Consider the following 23,568-nt stretch of genomic DNA (forward strand, 5'->3'; position numbering starts at 1 on the left):
GATTCTTTACCACGAGACCAGCAGGGAAGTCCGAATGCTGGCTATTCTAAGTCAAGACTGTTCTAAAAGGCTTTGGGATTTTCTGACACCTGGCCTCCATTTGTCTGAAAGTTCCCATCTCTCCCAGGTTCCCTTTCCCCAGTCACAGCATTGCCTCACCCCTCCCGGACCTCCTACTCTTGAAAAGGCCACTAAAGCATTTCTAATGTCCGCGTCCATTTCCTGCAGCATGTTTGAATGTGAGTTTCCTGGACTCTTATCAGCATGAAGAATCTGAAGTCTTTTCTGGTGTTCTCTGCCTACCTCCCAAATACTCATCAAGCCCTCATAATTTGATTCTAGATTAAGAAAATAGCAATTTTGCTGTACAAATGAAGGCAGTGTGCCCCAAGGGTGTCACAATTTCTTTGTCCTTGTTTTTTGTATAAAGCATTATCCTCTGTCATTTGAGGAAGAAATTCTTTTTTCATCCTTGATCTTTTGTTTATTTTTCATTGTTTTTGTCCCTTTGGATGCTTCCAAATGGCCATTTACTTTCTTTCTATAACAATGTTTTTCCTTTTGGAATCAGGACTTGGCTAAGCTTTAATTTTCTCATCTGTTTAGGAGTTGGACTAGGTCAGGGCCAGAAAACTTTTTATGCAAAGGGTCGAATAGTATTTTCGGCCTGTGGGCCATGAGGTCTCTGTTGTTGTTTTTCAGTCGCTCAGTCATGGCTAACTCTTTGCGACCCCATGAACTGCAGCACGCCAGGCTTCCCTGTCCTTCACCATTTCCCGGAGTGTGCTCAAACTCACGTCCATTGAGTTGGTGATGCTGTCCAACCATCTCATCCTCTGTCGTCCCCTTCTCTTTCTGCCTTAAGTCTTTTTCATTATCAGGGTCTTTTCCAATAAGTTGACTCTTTGCATCAGGGGGCCAAAGTATTGGAGCTTCAGCTTTAGCATCAGTCCTTTCAATGAATATTCATGGTTGAGGTCTCTAAAGCAACTACTCAAGTCCGCCATTGTAGTAGGAAAGCAGCCAGAGAAAATACAGAAACGAGTGTGGCAGTGTGTCAATAAAGCTTTATGTGTGGTCACTGAGATTAAAATTGCATATAATTTTCACCTTTTATGAGATACTCTTTTTCCAACCATGTAAAATGTAGAAGTCATTCCTAGCTGTGGGATATATAAAATCAAGCAGTGGGCCAAGTTTGTCCTCAGACTAGATGATTCTGTTTCCTCCTTAATCTTAGCATTATGATATTTCAGAATTGGTGGGTGGGGGGAGGGCTTTAGTTCAGTTTAGTTCAGTCGCTCAGTCGTGTCCGACTCTTTGTGACCCCATGAACTGCGGCACGCCAGGCCTCCCTGTCCATCACCAATTCCCAGAGCCTACCCAAACTCAAAGGGGGAGGGCTTAGAAGCTATCAAATCCAAACGCCCTGGGTACCAGAAGGAAAGAGTGGCCCAGAAAGACAAAGTGACTGACCCCTGTTCACACAGCTCAGGACCACAGTGTGAGTCTCTTGGCTCACAGTCTGGGTCACTGCCATCCCTGTGCACTGCCCCCCAGGACTGAAACAGATATACTGGGTTCCATTTATTGGCAGAATGAGATTGTTTATTTATTTATTTTTAAAGTCCACCAACGGAAAAAAGATCATATTTGGTTGCACCAGATCTTTGTTGTGGCACTCAGAGTCTTTAGTTGTGGCATATGGGATCTTGTTCCCAGACCAGTGATCGAACCCCAGCCCCCTGCATTGGGAGCACGTAGTCTTGGACCACCAGGGAAGTCCCAGAATGAGATAATTTTAAAGAGTTACAAGTTTGGGGAACATGCCTTGCTCTTGCCTGGAAATTTTATACCTCAACATTTAAATAAAAATGTGACTGTGGACACGTTATTTGAAGGAACATATAAACTACTTGCGTCTGTCAAACACTGAAGAGTTAGCTTTTTTGTTGTTGTTATGATTAAGGTCAATTTAGACAATGGCTTCAATTGACTCAGAGCAATTTACGGATGCTCTCAATTTGTGACACTTGAATGAAATAAAAATAAGTAAAGTCAATGTACCTAGAAAATTTTCTTGGATGAGTTGGATGGAGGTACTAAATAGGAGAATAATCTCACCTATATACAAGCACACAAAAGGAAAAAAATCGGTGCGTCTCCTAAAAGGTAAAATTAGCACAAATAAGTTCAAAGCTGCCCCTAGATAAGCTGTGTACAGAGTATGCCTCTTCTATCCTCCAAGAAGTCCTACAGAGTATTTGTGACAAAAGCCTGATTTTGAAACAAGATTGATTCAATCACAGAGCAGCCAGCTTAAAATATGAAGCCCTATTTTAAAATTTAACAGTCTTCATCCAAATGGATTGACCAGGCAATAAAGAGGGACTTCCCTGCTGGTCTGGTGGTAAAGAATCTGCCTTTCAATGTGGGGGACATGGGTTCGAGCCCAGGTCAGGGAGATAAGATCCCACTTGCTGCTGGGCAACCAAGCCCACACGCCACAACTAGAGGGGCTCTCAAGCCACACTGAAGACCAATAAATGAATAAAATTGTTTTTAAAAAAAGATAGGTTATCGAAACACCTGTCTTTTCCTTTCCCTGTTTATCTGCTAACAATGGGTTAAGGGTTTTAGAAGGGGGTGTGTGTGTGTGTGTGTGTGTGTGTGTGTTCAGGTGGGGACTGGGCAACTGCTTTAAAAATTCAGTGCATCCATTACCATCCGTAAAATAGATAGCCCGTGGGAATTTGCTGTATGACTCAGGGAACTCAAACCGGGGCTCTGTAACAACCTAGAGGGGTGGGATGGGTAGGGAGGTGTGGGGGAAGTTCAAGAGGGAGGGGACATATGTAAACCTATGGCTGATTCATGTTGATGTTTGGCAGAAAACAACACAGTTCTGTAAAACAAGTATCCTTCAATTAAAAAAATATGTACATTTAAAATTAAAAAAAAAGAGGAAGACACTCAGAGACATTAAACCCTTCAACAGTGGAAAAAAAAATCTGCGCTTCTCCTTCCCTTTTTGGTGCTCAGGAAGGCAGGATAAGAAGGAATTTCATTTAAAGTAGCCCATGATGACGAGTTTTAGAAGGATAGTAGAAAGAAAAGAAGGTGGCCCAGAAAGAAAGGACTGTTCCAGGATTCCCATCTGGAGCTCGGTTTATGCTTCCTGAATCTTCACACTATTTCTGCAGTTTCTCAACTTGCAGGAGAGTCCCTGCCTTGGCAGCCAACTCTGGCAAGTGGTCCAGGGAGACACACTACAGCAAAGAGAGGGGAGAGAGACCGCGAGTAGCTTTCCGGATGGCTCACATGTTCCCCTCGTCACCCTGCTGCAGACTGCTGGCTCATTCACCTTCCCGAACTCTTTCCTGAGCCTGTTTGCACGCACGCCTGGAAAGAAACGGAACTGCCTCTGGCAGCGGCAGCACCCGTGATGCAAGCTCGGGTCTCTACCTACTAGACACAAAGCTGACCTCGATCCTAGTCAGCCAGATACACGGATGCTTCCAGCCAGCACGCGGGTCCCCCCATGTGTGAACCTGCTCTCACAGGTGCCAAACCATTTCTTCCTCTCCCTGGAGCTTTCAGGAGTTCACGTCTCCATCTCAGAAAAGAAAAGGAGCTGGGCTTTTTACTTTGCAGAGGAAGAAGTGAGTGGCTTGGCTTTTCCGCTGTGGGTAGAGGCCTTGACCTTGGTTTATCATCTCCTTCCGTTTCCTTAACCACACACAGCATACAGTCAACACCTGGAAGGTGGATTTGGGCATCCCACGTCCACTCAGGCAGAAGTCCTAGACATTCTCATTTTCTGCTCACCTGGTCCATTCTTGGGCATGTTTGACTCCTGACCTCTTGGTTCTATCCCCCTTTCCCTACCTATCTCTAGATCTTTTATACATGTTTGTTAATTAATTAATTTATTTATTTCTGCCACCAGTATTGGGTGCGCCATGTGCAGGCACCGTGCCAGAGCTGGTGGAGACAAGGTAAAGGAGGTCTCTGTGTGCTTGCGACTTGAGATGCAGCAATGAACAGCGTAGTCGAGAAATAATTACCTAAGTATCCACAGCGTTACTGTGTGGTGAGCACTATGAAGGATATTTGCTCACTAAATATTTGTAGGGAGCTACTCATGCCAGGCTGAGGGCACAATGGTGATCATCAAGAGACACCCCCTGCCTGTTTTCATGGAAATAGACCATTAATCTCACAATCGCACTCATAGGTGCTACAATTACAATCTCAGGATATAATAGGGTAGGCAGGAGTGGCTGCTGGGAGGCAATGGTGTCCAAGCAGAGACCTGAAGCCCAGCTAACTTGCTTGGCTTCTCTGCCATCTACCCAGGGTGTGATGCCCTGGCCTTTTGCTCTACCTGGTCTTCTTGCCAGGGAACCACTCAGACTAATCCAAGACTTCCCCTGGGACCACCCCAAGGTCCCTGACAGTGGGTGTCTGACACGTGGACCATCCAATTGCTTCAGCTTTGCTCACCACCTAGCACAGGGCCTGCCCATAGTAACCATTCGCTGAATATTAATATTTCATATAAAGGAAAGAATTTCCATTTCTTTAGTAATTAGCTCCACTCCTCTGTGGTTGGGCTCTCCTCTCACCTTATTCTCACATTCCTTTGCCCTCTGGGGACAACTGGTGCTGGCTTACTTCTATCTTCCATAATCATCATGTTGTTGTTTAGTCCCTCAGTCGTGTCCGACTCTTTGTGACCCCAAGGACTGCAGCATGCCAGGCCTCCCTGTCCTTCACCATCTCCCAGAGCTTGCTCAAACTCATGTCCATTGAGTTGGTGATGCCATCCAACCATCTCATCCTCTGTCATTCCCTTCTTCTCCTGCCCTCAATCTTTCCCAGCATCAGGGTTTTGTTTTTTTTTTTCTTCACTATCTGCCAACACAAGGCCAATGGCTAATTTACATTTCAGCCTCTGGGTTGGGTGTCTCGTTACTTGGATGAACTGAAACCCATGCAGTCCTTCCTTCCTGGCCTCTGTCACACTTGCTTCAGCAGCCCCTAGACTTCCTGGCCTCTGTTTGCACAGCTGGAAGATTAAGCGGGAGGAATACAAATGGCTTCAAGGATGTGCAACAATAGGAGGCTCAGAAGCGTGACTGCTCGCTGGGGTAGAACTTGGCTCCCCAGTTCTCACCTCCTTTCACTGCTTATTCTTCTCAGTCTTTGCTCACCTGAAGCATCAGCGGGGCCTGGTGAACTAAGAAGCGTTCAGAGCCCAGGAACACAAAGTTCTGATTGCAGGTCTCCTCCCAGGGGGCATCTGAGCAACTGCTTAGTGACCATTGCACCTTGGCCACAAGAACAGCCAACCAGCCCCGGAATGGAATCCTCATTAAGACAATTTGGAGACACTTAGCAGAGTTGAAGTTCAGGGTCAGTGCTCGGCATGGCTCCTAATAAACATCTTGGAGCTTTTAGGAGAAGAGCTGCTAAGGAAGGGCGAGAGCTTCAAGGCCCTTCCGGGGAGGGGCTAAGGGAGGACAGTGCTGGGCAGCTGGCCATTTGCCATCACTGGGAGGACACGGCCTAGCCTCACTGTCTGTTTTGCAGCTGTTTCATGGTGTCATTTCTGCAGTGGTAACAGGCTGCCGGATCTGACCCTGTTCAAGTGGTCACCTAGTTCTCCTCTCGGGCATGATGCAGGGACTGTCATTCATGGCCCCAGCTGGCAGGTGGGTGTCCCCTTGATGCCAACAATTACTTTCCAATTAATCCTCAAGTTGACTCTTTCCTTCCTTTTAGGTATATGATCTGTGATGACCCGAGGAGCTCCCAGAAACTGCTCAGCCTGGAGCTTAAGGAGAATTGTTTAAAATCGTATATATAATATAACCACGTTTTAGCAATAAAATAGAAAAAATTAAGGGAAAACACACATGATCTGTTAACTTGATATTTTACTCCTGTTGCCATTTTGATGTATTTTCCTTCATCTTTTGCAAATGCACTTTTTTACAATGCTTTAATAATGTATGTTAAAGTCAGCATCCTCTTTTGTTTTGTGTTTCTATCCAGTCTTCATAATAATGCCTTTGATTGGCTAGATACTATGTATTGAAAGAATAGCTCATATTTATCCTAATTGTCCCTTACAGCTTTAGATTTTCTTGCCTCCAGTTTTTCCATGATGGAATGGCACTGGAAGCCACATTTTTGTACAGTATCCATGGTTCAGTCCTAGGAAATAGCTCATGTCACATGGCAAAGTAACTTTCTCTGACAAAGGCTGGCTTAAGTCAAGGAGGCCTTCTGGGATATCTGGACTGAGGCTAATTGTATATCAGTCAGGCAATGCTCCATACGGTAGATGAGACTCTGTCTCAGATCCTGGGTTTGTAACCTGTCTTATTTCTATCTCTATAAACACCCAGTTCAATGCTCTCTCCACTTCCGTGAACACGTGGTAGATGAAACATGGCCACTCCTGAGCTCCTGGGTTCAAATCACTTTTCAAGAAACTGACCTCTGTCTCTTAATCTGCATTCTAAATTCCACACAGAGGGAATCTGAAGGCCCTATTTAGGCCTGGTCTAGCTCTCCTCTGTTCTGTCAAACACAGTCAGGGAGGTATAGTCGCCTAGTACCCACTGGAAACCCACTCTGTAACTATTACACATGATATATCTTTGCCCCGATTGAAGGCCACCTCTTCTAACTGTGCCCTACCTCCCACTCCTTCTCACCTGCTCAAGGACAGACTCCTGCAACTAATCTCTCTCTCTTCTGGGTCTCAGTTTCTCCCATCATTTATACCCTTTTGTTTGTCAGCAAACATGTTCTGGTATCTTTCAATTTAAAGCAAATAAAAAACCTCCCCTGACCCCATGTCTTTCTCCATTTAACACCCAATCACTCTGCTTCTACTGACTGATAAGATTCTCAAGCGAATAGTCTACACCCTGTCTCCTGTCAACTGCAGATGGGCACTTGCCATGGGCACTTGCCATCTACCTCTACAAGGATTAGATCAAGTGCTGCTGCAGCTACCGATCTTCAATATCCCCTGAAGGGAGTTCACGACGCAGGAATGAGGCACTCTATACTCTGGAAAACTGGCGGAACAGGTCTTCAGATCAGTTCAGTTCAGTTGCTCAGTCGTATCCGACTCTTTGCAACCCCATGGACTGCAGCACGCCAGGCTTCCCTGCCCTTCACTACCTCCCTGAGTTTGCTCAAACTCATGTCCATTGAGTCGATGGTGTCATCCAACCATCTCTTCCTCTGTTGTCCCCTCTCCTCCTGCCCTCAATCTTTCCCAGCATCAGTGTCTTTTCCAATGAATCAGCTCTTTGCATCATGTGGTCAAAGTATTGGAGCTTCAGCTTCAGCATCTGTCCTTGAGGATACCATCTAGAACTGATGCTCAGCCATGCTACCCAGATTCCCCAGCAGAACTAAGGAACTGTTTCCCCTAGTTGTCCATCTTGGAATTGTCCTCAGAAGGACAGACTTGCTTTGTCCTTCCCAGGGATAGCCCATAGCCAAGGACTGGTTGATGTGAGGATACAAAGCATCAATGTGAGACACCGCTGAAGGACTAGGTCAGTTCCGGAGCTCCCAGTTGGCCTGGACAGGCGGAGGCTTCTGCTGCAACCACATCTCATTAGAATTTCTCCCTCTGATCTCCCAAATCTATACCTCAGAATTCATGTCCAGGGGACCTGACCTAGGACAATAAAGTCTTCTGGTTTTCCTCACCTCATTTTCTGCCACCGTACTAATTACAAGCTCCTTCCTGATTTCTGCCACAGCAATTTCAAAATACCCCTTTCTCTCTCTCCCTTTCACTCCTTCTATTCTCTCTTTAGCCTTTTTTGTTTGTTTGTATTGTCTGGTTGTTACAGGTGCTTTGGCAAACTGATAAGAAAATCATCCCACTCTAACAGTTTTCCTTAGAAATAACCACACTACCCAATGACTGTATACAACTTTTCTGAAATCTACGGAAGAGAGAGATTACAGGATGAATTTTATCCACTGGGTTAGATAAAATAAATGCAGCATTATCTGTTCTCTTGTAATTGGTTAGCTAAGAAGCAAAGCAGATCAAACCAGTGAGGTGGAATTAGGTACTTAGGTGCTATTTTTTTGTAAGTATATTTTATTATTTCTCTTAATTCAGTTCTAAAATAACAAAGAAAATGACCAAAAGTTTGGGTGTGCAACAACTGTAAACTTCCCAGCGGGGCAAAAGGGGACTGAACACTTTTTCACAAGAGTTTCACAAGATGAAGAACCAAGAGGCAATTGAATTCCGAGGCGCAGTGGTAAAGAATCCGCCCACCAGTGCAGGAGGCACAGGAGACGCCGGTTTGATCCTGGGTCAGGAAGATCCTCTGGAGAAGGAAATGGCAACCCACTGCAGTATTCTTGCCTGGGAAATCCAATGGACAGAGAAAAGTCTTGTGGGCTACAGTCCATGGGGTCACAAAGAGTCAGACATGACTCAGCACGTACATACTGGGTCAAGTCACAGAGCTGGTTGTTGTATATAATCCAGACTACTATGTACAAATGAGACCATCTAGAAAACCAGAAAATATTCATTACTTAACACAGTGCTTATATATTAAAAGCACCTCTACAATCAACGTTGACCTCTTAGTTTTGACACCTGAACTCTGGTTATGTAAGACTTTAGTATTAGGAAAGGACAGAGGAGCTCCCTGCCCCAGCCCTGCACCTTTTCTGTAAATCTCAAATCAAAAGCTTAAATAGTACACAGTTTAATATTTTAGCCCAATTTGATTAGCAAGCCATTGAGAAGAACCTCTGTATGCTGAAACTGGGTATTTGATGATGCCAGTCATTCAGAGTATAGCTCTGAACACTGAAGTCAGACAAAAGGTCTTTGAGCCCCTCAAAGTTCTCAGGAAAGGCAGAGTCCCCCTCAGGGCTGCTCAGAGCAGTTGTGCATGAGGATACTGACAAGACCAGAAGCTGCCAAGCCATCCAGACTGGCAAGTAGTGCTAGAAGGAAAACTATGAATACGTGCACAGCTGGTTGGGGACACGATGGAAAAGCAAACAGAACCAGGCACATCACGGAGTGTGACAGGGTTGTAATGCATTTCAATGGAGGGCATTCGTAGTGATGTTTTGGGGTGACAAATAAAGGCTGAATTTATTTTTGGCTTAGGTAGGAAAGACGTCTTAGAATTCCTGCTCCTCTCCGTCTGCACACCCTATTTCCCAGTAGGAAATGCAGTGGAAGAGGAAGAATATGAGCTTTGGGGTCCACATCTCACACTATTCCTTCATCTTTCTGAGTCTTGGTTTCTCTGCCTATCAAGTGAGAACACTGATAGGTATCCTGCAAAGGTTGCCATGACGATTCTGTATGAGACTCTTTATGAAACAGCAAAAGCCTGGCCCTCAGTGGATACGAGGGGTTCTGGGAGGTAATGGATGCACATCTGACTGAGATTGGATCCTGCTTCTCAGATCACCCTGCCAGTTGCAGCACTTTGAGGCTCCGCTCTGTTCTGTCTCTGAGCACAAGACGGGCCCAGTCAACGACCTTCTTAAGCCCAAGCAATCAGGATGAAACTTATGAGCTGAGGAATGAAGAGTTTAGAGGCTCCAGCATCTCTTTGTGTCGTCATGTTTCTGTATTCTTTCTCCTCCTAGAAGTCCCCACGAGGCCAGCAGAGTAGATGCTTCTGGGGCTGCCATTACTCTCCATCTCCAAGGTGGTGGTGCATTGCTCAGGCCAGCTGTGCTCTGAGCTTTAAGGAGAAGTCATCTTTTTGTAGATGGACTTTTCTTTGGATTAACCATTCCTGACCTTTTCAACCTAAGAGTGATAAGATCCAGAAGGCTAAGATCAGGGGCCAAGAATGCCATTCAGTCAGTTCAGTTCAGTCACTCAGTCCTATCCGACTCTTTGCGACCCCATGAATCGCAGCACACCAGGCCTCTCTGTCCATCACCAACTCCCAGATTTCACTCAGACTCACGTCCATCAAGTCAGTGATGCCATCCAGCCATCTCATCCTTTATTGTCCCCAAAGCCATTAGCCTGGTTTAAATGTCAGTCAATAGTGCCTGTCTATTCTGAGTCCTCTCAGTCCCCTGTGATCCACCCTCATTCATCAGGGACAAAGGCTTCAGGTGGTCCTTGGAACCAGTGCCTAGAACAGGATCTCCTCCACAGAGCTCTCTCGGCAGCCTCAGTGTAGGAAACAAGTGAAGTGTTCTTTCATGACTAGTAAGGTCCCTGGAACTCCCCCTAATCTGAAGCCATTATTTGAATTCCCCAGAGGGATGTCCTGGGCTTCCCTGGTGGCCCTAGTTGTAAAGAACCCACCCGCCAATGCAGGAGACATAAGAGATGCTGGTTCGATCCCTGATCAGGAAGATCCCCTGGAGGAGGGCATGACAACCCACTCCAGTATTCTTGTCTGGAGAATCCCATGGACAGAGGAGCCTGGTGGGCTACGTCCATAAGGTTGAAAAGAGTCGGACACAACTGAGCGACCAACACACACAGAAGGACATTCTGGTTCAGGAGTCCTAGGTTTTGGCCATTGTGTTTCCATGGGCTGAGAAGGTGGGTTCACTGAGGCACAGCTGGCCTCCTCCACTTTCCTGCAGGGAGAATCTTCTCAGGAAGGTTACTTGCAAAGTAGGCTCTCCTATTTCACTACATGATATTTCTATGACCTCCTGCCCCTAAGAGCTGCTATAATTACACCAGGGGCCAGCTGACCCTCTCCTCAACACTGGACCAGAATCCTCTAAGAAGACACCAGGGCATTTCTTCAAGAGTGTTCTATACAAAAGCTGAGCATCTCATAAAACGGCAACTCCACCCTTCCAGATGCTCAGGCTAAAACCTTAAGGTGTCTGTGATGATTCCTCTCCTCTCACATCCCACTTTCAATCCATCAGCAAAGCATTTTGGTTCTACCTTCAAAGTGACCTCTTCTCTCCATCCATGTATCGCTGCACCTCATCCAAGCCACCATCATCCCTCACGAGAGTTTTGCAGAAGGCTCCTAATGGGTCTCCTGGCTTCCACCCTTGCCCTTCAGTGATCTAGTCTCAGCACAGCAGTCAGTGGGGTCCTTGGCTACCCATGCACAGCACTCTTTGGTACAAATGCTCCCAGTGCCTCACCAGCCTCTTTCCTGCTTCTCAAAGGCATCAACACACTTCTGCCTCAAAACCTTTGCTCTTGCTCTGCCCTCAGGGTAGGACAGACTTCCCTCAGAAATTGGTCAGCTCCATCCTTACCTCCTTCCTGCCTCTACTGATAAGGTTGCCTTATCAGGAGAATCTTCCCTTGTCACCCCCTGCCAACCCTTACCCAGCTTTCTTGTTTGCTTTCCACTTACTCTCTGGCTCATGCATTTAATGGTTTGATTTTGGCAGTCTCACCCAATGGAAGGCTAGCTCAGTGAAGTCAAAAGCTTTGTCTTTTTGATTTGCTGGTGCATTTCCAGACACAGGGACTGGAGGCATTCAGGAAACACTTTTGAATGGCTGGGAGAAATTATTAATAATTGGGAGGGAATTCCCCAGTGATCCAGTGCTTAGGATTCAGTGCTCTCACTGCTGGGGCCTGGGTTTGAGCCCTGATTGGGAAACTGCTGCTGCTGCTGCTGCTGAGTCGCTTCAGTCGTGTCCGACTCTGTGCAACCCCATAGACGGCAGCCCACCAGGCTCCCCCGTCCCTGGGATTCTCCAGGCAAGAAAAAAGTGTTAATTGTCTCTGACTCTTTGTAATCCCATGGACTGTAGCCTGCCAGGCTCCTCTGTCCACGGAATTCTCCAGGCAAGAACACTGGAGTGGGTTGCCATTTCCTCCTCCAATGCATGAAAGTGAAAAGTGAAAGTGAAGTCGCTCAGTCATGTCTGACTCTTGGAACCCCATGGACTGCAGCCTACCAGGCTCCTCCATCCATGGGATTTTCCAGGCAAGAGTACTGGAGTGGGGTGCCATTGCCTTCTCCTGATCAGGAAACTAAGATCCCACAGACCACACAGCCAAAAAAATAAAATGCAAGAACTGAGTTGGGGCACTGTGGAGTATAGTGAGGTGTGGGGGTAATCTAGAGCTAAAACTCTGGTTTTCAAGCCTTCCTTAATCTCGGAAGTCTTTAAGTGAAACCAGAGGGTTGAAGGGGGAGGGATCATTGAGGAACTGGGGGCCCATTCTTGGGACTCTCCTCTTGCTCTTCAAGGAAGTCCCTGACATACCGTGGCTGAACCTGCAGGCGTCTAAGCAGCACAAATAAAGGCCAGTGATCCAGCAGATCATTTTAATGCTGATGATGGTTTAGAGAACTTTTGGTCCTTTAGCTATCATTTTGGGTCTGCATATGAGTTCTTTTAAGATATTCTCCAATTGAATCCCTTTACCTCAAAAGAAGATTACCTTCCTTCTCAGGAAAGATAATTTGTTTTGTATCCATCAACTTTATGATACAGTTTTCTGGAACATTATGCGGTAAAAAGCAAAGACTTCTTGTGATGGCATTTTGGCCAGGCATCATTGAACCAGGAAATGTTTAGACTTCAGTTTTTGGTGATGGGTGAAGAATAAGAAAGTGGGATACTCATTATCCAAACAAACATTTACAAAGTGGCTGTCTCGTACCAGGCACCTCTAGCTGCTGAAGATTATGTTAAGAACTAGATGGGGTCCCTGCCCATGACGATCACATTTGAGAGGGCCAGGCTGATAGGAAACACCTAAGAGTGACTTGTTTATTTTCAGATAGTATTACAGGTCATAAAGAAAATAAATGAAGACTATGTCACAGAGAAAGACTAGGGATTTGTCAAATAACCATGGTCTTCTTTGCTGTTCAATTTTTCCAGAGAATTAATCAAGCCAATTTCCTTATTTCAAGACTGAACAATGAAATTTCGTGTTTAGAATGATTGTCCAGAAGATATGAAAGATTAAATTCTATTCCTTATATTCATTTTTAAGAAAGGAAAGAGAGAAACTAGGAGGGAGAAAGGAATAAAGAAGGAAAAGAAGGATATAACTATGTTCTAGAAAAATTCCTTACAAGGTGGAGAAAATCCAGTTAACCAAAACATGCTATTCCCAAAGAATCCCAGCTAATCAAGGATCCATTGACTCAATTAGAGCTGTATCTTACTTCTTTGACTATTTGGACTGAAAGTCTAGGAAATAGTGCTTATATTTATTTACTTTCCCTGATTTTGAAAATTACCTTCTCTTTTTCCTGGAGAGAATGTTGGTGTGGTGTTTATAATTGCTGTTTTGATTTCACATATCTCTCACTCCATAATCTAGTCCCTTTTGGACTTACCAATTTCATGCAATTCATCTGTGGTCTTTATATAACTGGGAAAAAATATGTCTGAAAAAATAACACATGAAAAGCTACAATATTTTTTAGATCAAAACAGTTCAATTTCAAACTGATTCAGGACATGTAATTACTGACCTTGAAAAGGGCTCAGGATGCATCCTGGACCACATGGTCGTTTCTGGTGGTTGATCAACTAATAAAAGGCAGGTACATCCTTCGCAGAGTGAGTCCAGTTAAACTGACCGTGACACAGGCAGGGCCTGCATGATTGAGATGCGATTCCCTTCCTATCTATAAATACAGCTTATAAAGTCAAGGAAAAAGGACTTGTTGAGGCACTCTGGAATGTTCCTGGGCATGGTGGCACCAGTCTAGACAGATATACAATCAGAACAGTGTAACTAGTCAGATCTGGAGTTTTGAATCACGGTCCCAGGGGAGATGCCTGAACCATGGCTTAGAGTTGATTTATCCTTTCTTCTACCATCAGACACTCATATAATAACTGCTAACCTCTGAGTACACAGTAGGTGCCTCTGTTATATTCATTAGCTCGTGCAGCTATATCGTGATACGTGTAACATTATTTTGTCCATTTTGAAGATGCAAAAACTGAGGCTTAGTCAGATAATTTGCACAATCTCACTTGCTAGTAACTGAGTCAGAACTGCAACTGAGGAGAAGACTCTAGAAGCTGCATTCATAAACACTTTTCTTTGATACCATCATGTGTTGGCGTTTCTTGGAAAGTTTTGTTAAAAGAGAAAAAACGGATTAGGTTGTTATAACAAACCACCCACTCTCCAAACAAGGCTTAAAGACCACCCGCTTAGAGTAATCAGAGCATCTCTATCGTGCCGCTGTACCTGGCAAAGGGGTAATTGTAATCTGCAGAGAGGTTGAACCTTTGTCCTAGAAAGGGGCTTAGAGCCTTCTCACTGAGCCCAGACTCCTGGGTGATAATGAAAAGGAGGAGATGGTGGCAATGATTGATAGCAACCCCCCACATTTACTGAGTGCTTGCTCTGTGCTAGGCATTAAGGTGTTATGCTAAGCTCCATAGATGGATTATCCCCGTTGATCCTTCCTCAAACCTTCTGAGTCAGTACTGTTATCATTCTGAATGTTAAAAGGAGGAAACTCAGATTTAAACTGTGTGCCCTGCCTAAGGTCATGCAGAATTCCTAACTGACAGATATTTAAACCTTCATCTACCTGATTGCAGAGGCTGGATCCTTAACCACTAGACTGTACGCAGCCCAAGGTCAAGCCAAGCTGAACGTCATGGAGAGTTGGGGTCAGGGGAACTGCCTGAGTCAGAAACAGAAAGATGAATCAGCTAAGAAGGAAGTAGAGTAAGCCTACGTGCTCAGTTGTGTCTGACTCTCTGGGAACTGCATGGACTGTTGCTCGCCAGGCTCCTCTTTCCATGGGATTTCCCAGGCAAGAATACTGCAGTGGGTTGCCATTTCCTACTCCAGGGGAGTCTTCCCAACCCAGGGATGGAACCTGTGACCTCTGCTTTGGCAGTCGGATTCTATGCCAGGGAGCCTCCTAGGAAGCCCAAGGCTACAGCAATTTAGAATGTACTCATCAAGCCATTGATTCACTCAATTCTTCAACAAATATTTCTTGCGTGCTCACTATTTGTTAAGCTCAGCTAGTTCCACTCATGAGCTCTTTAATTTGTTCAGCAAACATTTACTGAATGCTTCATCTTGAAGAGATAAAGATAAATAAGTCCCTGTCCCCAGAAGCTCCTGTTTAGCAGAGAAGTTGTGTTGACAAATTGCTAAGAAAAAAAAAAATCACTAATCCAAACAAATAAACCAACCCCCAACAACCCCAGGGGCTTGCTTTCTGGACCACCCCTACTCTATTCACAGAGCCTGACTACACAGGGCGCTCGCCCCTGCCTGAGGTTGCAGGAAGCTGGTTTCAGAGCACCTGCTGCTCATGCGTGCTGCCAAAGTGGGTGGATCTGTGGGAGGCAGCACTCTTTTATTCATTCGTGAGACTTGGATATCCAAAGACAAACCCAGGTCTTAGTGAGGGGAGGAAACGCAGACTCAAACACAGGGACATGATGGGAATGCAGTGGGGCAGGGGGGTGGGGGGGGTGGCGATGCCTGGTGGGTGAAAAGAATATATGCAAATATTGATACGCCTCAGGGTAAGATAAGCGCCGTCCCAGGGCAGATATCTAAGGGAGCTCGCTGTGGGCTACAGCTGAAGCCAAGGAATGGTTGGTAGAATTATGCAACACTGCTATTTCATACATACTTTTAAGTGGCTGCCTAAATGATGCTTGAAAGTGAAAGCATAAAAGTGTTAGTCCCTCAGCTGTGTCTGACTCTTTGGGACCCCATGGACTGTAGCCCGCCAGGCTCCTCTGTCCATGGGATTCTCCAGGCAAGAATACTGGAGTGGGGAGCCATACCCTTCCAGGGGATCTTTCTAACCCAGGGGCTAAACCCAGATCTCCTGCCTCACAGGCAGATTCTTTACCATCTGAGCCACAGGGGAAGCTCATATGATGCTTCACTGCAGTCTAGTCCTTCTCTTCCTCAAACCTTCACTAAAAGTCCGGAATTCTGCTGTTATCTGTGGGAAGGAGAGGGAAGAGCTGCTCTGAGGACCCCGCAGGCAGCAGGGAAGCTGGATGCCAGCTGAGTGTGGGACCGGCAGCGCCCAGATAGGCTCAGAAACGCTGGGCGAGGAGTTGGACTTGTGAGTCTAAAATAGACAAGGAGGCCGTGGTAAGGATCCAGAGTCAGGAGACCTGGGAGAGTGGACTCAGCTGCTGAGGCACAAGTACTTCTGAAGTCCAGTTGACTGGGGTGACTTTGCAGACCCTACTACCCTGGGGATGAGGGGAGGCAATTTGGGCTATAAATTAAGGACATTGGGCCAGTGCAATACAGTAAGAGCTAAAAAGAGATTTTCCAGGGAGGTGACATAAGAGACTCAGGTTCAGTCCTTGGGTTGGGAAGATCCCGTGGAGAAGGGCATGACAACACACTCCAGCATTCTTGCCTAGAGAATCCCATGGACAGAGGAGCCTTGCAGGCTACAGTCAATGGGATCGCAAAGAGTTGGACACGACTGAATGCACGCACGCATGGAGCCTACAGCCTTTGTGGAAGTGGGGGCTAGGGCACAGGCCAGGAAGGTTTCACAGCCCAGCACTTCCTGGGTGAGATCATGCCTAGGCTGGACCTTGGGGACAAGTGAGAGTGGCCCGGTAGAGTAAAGCAGCATGGGCATTCCAGGCAAAATGGAAGAGAGAGAAGAAGTCAGTGGGCAGGGAGAGCAAGGTCTTCGGGAGAAGTGGAAGAGCCACTAGTTCCAGGTGGGCTGGGTGGGAGGGGGAGGAGTGGTCAGTAGAAGAGGTCAGGGCCGGAAGGTTGGATCCATCCACAGGCCCACGGTTCCCAGTCTACCATGAATGGAGTTCTCACAGGTGCTGCTGAAATGAGAAAAACATGGACATCTGTCTCCTTTAGGACTTCTCATCCCCCCTAAAATATAGTCTTCTTCCTCTTCCTCTTTTTTTTTTTAACTCTTTGTTACAATGACCTTTCTTTCATGAAATGATAGTGATCATTAAATGATTATTGCTTTCGAATGACTTATTTGGCAAAAGAAAAAGTTGGCAGCTCCAATATTATTCTGTTTAACATGTATTTTGTTTCATTTCATTGGTTTAATTTATTTCTTTTAAGTCACCCTGTGGAGTCCTGGGTAGGGGGAAATGGAAAGGCCTTTACCCGGGGAGAGACACAGATGTGTATTCTGGAGTGAAAACTGGTCGGGGTGTGAGGATGACATCAGGAGAGCAGGGGGGGTGGCTGGGAGATGAGGAGCCTGGAGCTGCAGCCAAGGTGTGGCAGAGGCTGAGCCAGGGCATGACAGGAAGGGCAGGGTGCAGAGGGTAAAGATGGCACACATGGGTGGCAAGGCTGCAGAAGCTGAAGAGCCTGTCTTATTGACTTCTAGAATCCAGGAGCCTGGTGCAGCTGATGACCCGTGCAGCTTGTGGATGAATTAATGGACTCATTAAACATGGAAGTGAGAGACAGAGGGACCAGCTAGTGATTCCTGCTTGTATGGCTGGGTGGATGGTGATGCCCAAGGCTGAAATGGAGGAAACTTGGGAGGAAGGCAAGACTGAGGTGATGACAACTTCTACTTTCAAGGTGTTGGGTGTTAGGGGCTTAAGGAACATCTGGGTGGGTAGGCGTGTCCGACTCTTTGCCACCCCATGGACTGCCACCAGGCTCCTCTGTCCACAGAATTCTTCAAGCAAGAATATTGGAGTGAGTAATCATTCTCTTCTTCAGGGGAATCTTCCCAACCCAGGGATTGAACTCTGGTCTCCAGCACAGCTGGTGGCCCATCACAGGCTTGAGTTTCTGGAGAGAGATCCAGGCTGGACCTGAACCTGAGACGAGTTCCTGACGCCCTGAGGGTGTAGCCATCTGGAGGGGGAGAGAGAGAGGGAGTGCTGTTACGTGATGTTGAAAGAGCCTTCTGACATGACTCCAACTCTACCAGCCTATTGAGTATTCCAGAACACATCCGTGTAGAAACACCTGTCATACTCAGTTTTGAAGTGCACCCTGGTAACTGTCACTGCTGATATATGGGGACTTTGAGATGTGCCTGCTACCCCTGCCTCCACTCCCCAGGATCATCTCTATCAATGCATCCTTGACATCACTCAACACCCTGCAACAAGCTTCAGTGTCCCCTAATTTTGCTTTTTATGAAATTCAAATATTGAATTTCCATGGAAATTTTACAAAAGATGAGAAGATATTTTAAATAATTAAATCTATACGTCATAGGCTTCATCAGACACATAGTCTAATAAGGTTGGGAAATAAAAAGTTGAGGTTATTCTTTCCTTTCCTCCCAAACCCAGACCTTGCATGTTAACCCCAGTTTCTTCTGCAAGGCTTGTGTGAAATTGACTCTAACCTGGTTTTATTGAAAATGTTAGCAGAAAGAAACAGATGAATGACTAATGACAGGGAGGAGGAAAGATGCCTTCTTCAAGTGCCTGATGGCTGGCAGGCACTGTGCTGGGCACTTGAAATGGACTCTCTCACTAGTTTTCACAAGTGTCCTGCTGGGTGGCACCATTAAGCCTTACAAAACAAGGACTAAGAAGCAGAGCAACTTGACCTCAGTCTTGCAGTCAGGAAAGTAGTAGAAATGAGATTTGAACTCAAATCTGTCCAGTTGTAAAGCCCTTGGAAAGGGCCACCATACATTCTGATTTCCCCTCTGCCATTTGCCTCAGGTCCCATAGCTAAGTCCCAGATCCAAAGAGAACTCTGCTTTGGGCTTACAAGGTCTTGATTTGAGAGGTCACCTGAAGGGAATCCACTCCCCAACCCCTCCACCATCCGATTATTTTATTGCACTCCAAGAAAGAGGAGGAGAGGGAAAGAGAGAAAGTTGGTGAAACCGGACATGCTTAGTGCCCAGCTAGCAGGACACTGTGATTGTCGCCAGGCCAGGAGCCCTACAGAGGGCAAAGACTGGAGAAAAGGTGACCCGTCCAGGCAGGCGGGCAGCTAGCACAAGTTGCTCCGGGAGCTGGGAGGTGCCCCAGGGAGCAGTCGGGGAGGCTCTGCAACCACCATCCAGACCCAGCTGCCTTCGCTGGATGAAATAGGAGGGGAAGGAGGGGTTTTCAAAGGAACCAAAATGAGGCATGTGGCCAGCATTCGCAGAAATGTTGAAAACCTGGACTCCAAGGACAATAGAACCTGTCACTATGGAGCCTATTTACTCATTTCTTTTCTTTCCTCTCATTCCTTTTTCTACTGTTTATTTATTGAAGTATAGCAGATTTGCCATGCTGTGTTAGTTTCTCGTGTACAGCAATGTATTCATATCTATTCTTTTTCAAATTCTTTTTCATTATAGGTTATTTCAAGCTGTTGAACATTATTCCCTGTGCTATACAACAGGGCCTTGTTTTTTATCTGTTTTATATAGAGTGTCTATCTGTTAATCCCATCACCCTTGTCTTTAACAAATATTTTTTGAGTGTCTATTTATGGCTGGCACTGAGACCACTAGTGGTGAGTAAAACAGACACAGGCTTTTGCCTTTGCCAAGTTTATAATCTGGGAATAGATACAGAAGATCAGTACATAAATACAATGGAATATTTACTCAGTCATGAAAAGAAAGAATAACGCCATTTCAGCCACATACATGGACCTAGAGATTATCATACTTAGTGAGGTAGATTAGACACAGAAAGACAAATGTTAGTATCATATGATATCACTTATGACGGAATCTTAAAAAAGGGTGCAAATGCACTTATTTACAAAACAGAAGAAGAGTCACAGGTTAGAAAACAAACCTATGGCTACCAGGGGATAAGTGGGGGAGGAATAATTGAAAGATTGGGATGGACACATACGCCAGTGTGGCACTGGTAGTAAAAGAATCCAGACCTGGCAAGTTAACCCAGTGTCTTCTTCTAGGCTGCTGTGAAATTTACTCTAACCTGGTTTTATTGAAAGTATTAGTGGAAAGAAATAGATGAATGAAGAATGACAGGAGACATGAGGGATGTGGGTCTGATCCCTGGGTCAGGAAGATCCCCTGGAGAAGGAAATGGCAACCCACTCCAGTATTCTTGCCTGGAAAATTCCATGGTCAGGGGAGCCTGATGGGCTACAATCCATGCACTCGAGAAGAGCCAGACACGACTGAGCAAACATGTATACATAAAATAGGTAACTAATAAGAACCTACTGTGTAGAAGAGGGAACGCTACTTAATACTCTTTAATGGCTTCTATGGGAAAAGAATCTAAAAAAAGAGTGGACATATGTATGTGTGTAACCGAGTCACTTTGCTATACACCTGACACTTAAGATTGCAAATCAACTAAATTCCAGTAAAAAATTCTTAAAAAAATTATAGTCTGGGGTCTTCCCTGGTAGTCCTGTGACTAAGACTTTAAGCATGCTGCAACTAAGGATTTCACATTTTGTGACAAAGATTGAAGATCCCAAGTGCCACAGTTAAGACAAAATGCAACAACAACAACAACAAAACCCACAATAAAAACAGTCTTTAAAAAAAATATATGGTCTGGAAAAGAAGACCTAGGTAATAAACAAATCCAAATGATAAAACTGTGAATTATAATTATCGCTCTGGAGAGACAGTGGCACCAGAGGTCAGGAGTCATCCATTCCGGTCACGATCATTGGGAGGCCCTGTAGTGAGGGGTGTGAGGTACCCTGCAAGGCTTGCTTGAAAAGAGTTTTGTCAGAACCAGCTAGCTGCCTGAGCAATCATATGTAAGTGACAGTTTGTGCTACGAGAGATTGCCTTGGAGGAAACAGAAGGTGGCCTGAGAAGACAGTGTTTGGACCTTGGGGTGTGGGGGAATGTAAGTGGGATAGATGGAGCTGGAGTCCCCAGGCTGTTCTTAGGCAGGTGTCAGGGAAGGACAATGTTCATGAACATTAGGCAGTAGATTAGATGGCTGGTGGTGAGTTGTGGTGAGGGAAGAATTGATGCTTTTGAACTGTGGTGTTGGAGAAGGCCCTTGAGAGTCCCTTGGACTGCAAGGAGATCCAACCAGTCCATCCTAAAGGAAATAAATCCTAAATATTCATTGGAAGGATTGATGCTCATGCTGAAACTCCAATACTTTGGCCACCTGATGAGAAGAACTAACTGATTGGAAAAGACCCTGATGCTGGGAAAGATTGAAGGCAAGAGGAGAAGGGGATGACAGGAGAAGGGGATGACAGAAGATGAGATGGTTAGATGGCATCATTGACTCAATGGACATGAGTTTGAGTAAACTCTGAGAGTTGGTGATAGACAGGGAGGCCTGGTGTGCTGCAGTCCATGGGGTTGCAAAGAGTTGGACATGACTGAGTGACTGAACTGAGATGGCTGGTTGTTCGAGACTATTCACTCCTTCCATCTCCATGCTAGGCACCCATTTCCCTGTCCCTTGACTTTGGGCTCAGCTGTGAGATGCTGTGGTCAGTGGGTTGTGAACAGACGTCACGCAGACCCAGACAGTGAGATTGGCCTCCTACTCCTCTGTCGTGGCCCCGAACAAAGCTTTCCCTGGATAGCAGCTTCCCCTTCAGCCTGGCCCACAGAGTGAACACACAGACCAAAATCCAACCCTCGCCAAGGAGCCCAGCCCACCCCAGCCAGAGCTCGTGCAGTCATGTGATCCACAGGAGCCCCACAGACTGGCAAGCATGAGAACAAGTGTTGGCCCTGGAAGCCCTGAGGTTTGCAGTGGTTTGTTATACAACGTTATGTGGCAACAGCCCAATGATATAACCAGTTACAGTGCCAAGAGTTGGTTGGAAGAATTAGTCCCCTCTTACCCAAGTCACCCCAAAACTAGCAATCTAAGTGAAAACAATGGGTGTACCATGCAAATGCAGCATTAAAAAACTCCCTTAGTGATGGCCTTCCTACCGTATTCCAGCTCCCATGGGAATTCTGGAGCGGCCAGTCTTGACCACAGCCTCTGCCTCTGAAAGTGGGCACTGCTGCTTGGGCAGGGCTATCTCCAGGGACACTGCTGACTCTTCTTCATGCCAGTCCTCAGCCTTATGGTGGCTCTGACTTCAGGTTAAAGGCAGAAGCTTTCATTCCCACTGTGATGTGACGTGTCTGAATCCCTGTGGGGGATAAGCCAAGGCAGGTCAAATCCATCCAGGTTCACCTGCAGTCCCTGAAGTCCAAAGGAGCTGTCACTTCCTGCCTGAGTGCTGCTAGCTTCCAACTCTCTAGTCCTGTCCTGGAGCAAGATTTGGAATCTGCTGTTGGGAACATCGCGGATAATCTGTTTCCCTGTCTGGTTCTCTGTAAATGTTCATTACCTTCTTCTCACCCAGCATATATGTTTTCTCTGGCTTGTGCTGCATGTCCCTTTATCTGGGCATCTCTCTCTCTTTTAAAATCATTTATTTATTTGGCTACACTGGGTCTTAAGGCATACAGGATCTAGCTCCCTGACCAAGGATTGAACCCACGCTCCCTGCCTTGGGAGCATGGAATCTTAGCTGCTGGATCACCAGGGAAGTCCCCTGGCCGTCTCTCTTGCTGCTTCTTGTCTCTTTCTACCTTTCCTCATGTTCCCCTTCTCGTCTTTCCCTCCTCTTCTTCCTTCTTTGTTCTCTCTCTCTTTTACTTCTCCTTACCTCCATACTGGCATTACCAACTCAATAGACTTGAGGTTGAGCAAGCTCGGGGAGATGGTGAAGGACAGGGAACCTGGCGTGCTGCAGTTCATGGGGTCGCAGAGTGGGACACAACTAACTGACTGAGCGAGCAACCCCACATTCACTGTGAAGAGGCTCTGATTGGTTCTGTGTATCAAATGGACATCTCTGGTCCAATCAACGGGGTCCAACGTGCACAATCATGTTGACTAAACATTGATTTATTTGAATAAATATATATATATTTAAATTTTGTTTTGGCTGCTCTGTCTTTGCTGCAGCACACAGGCTTCTCTAGTTGTGGTGCTCGAGTTTCTCTTGTTGCAGAGCACAAGCTCCAGTAGTTGCAGCATGCAGGCTTAGTTGCTCTGCCACGTGTGGGCTCTTAGCTCCCCAATGGGAATCAAACCGGAGTCTCCTGCATTGGAAGGCAGATTCTCAACTGTTGGACCACCAGGGAAATCCCTTGACTAAGCATTTCTGTAAGGAGCTGGCCTTCTGTGAATGTGTCAAGTTAGGGGGAAGTTAAGGGGACACTGAACTTGGGCAAAACTCCCCAGAGCAGTCTATCCTGGGCAGGGCCATCTCTGCCATTCCTTTATATCTGCATAGCATTTTATACAGTGCTGAGCACACATGTGATTTGTGGAAGCTGCAGGCCGATTGACTGATTACTGTAACATTTTTACGCTAGGAAAGAAAATCTGCCACAGCAGTGACAAGGCAGTACTAGGGGATCAAGATTTCTCAGCCTCCCCAAGTAAAATGGGACAAACAGCCAGTTAACAGAGGAACAGTCTCAGTACTCGGTCCCACGGTTTTCTCCTTTCTCTTTCTTACTCCTCCTTTTCCCCTCTTTTTACTTGCTACGTTTCAGAGTCTACCCTTCCATTCTTCATTAGCATTTCTGCTTTATCTCTTCCAAGCTCCCCAAGTCAGAGTTATAAAGGGGAAAAAAAAAAAAACTAAAGCAAAACAGTGGGCAG

The sequence above is a fragment of the Bos mutus genome, chromosome 14, assembly GCF_027580195.1.
Source record: "Bos mutus isolate GX-2022 chromosome 14, NWIPB_WYAK_1.1, whole genome shotgun sequence".
Taxonomy (NCBI): domain Eukaryota; kingdom Metazoa; phylum Chordata; class Mammalia; order Artiodactyla; family Bovidae; genus Bos; species Bos mutus.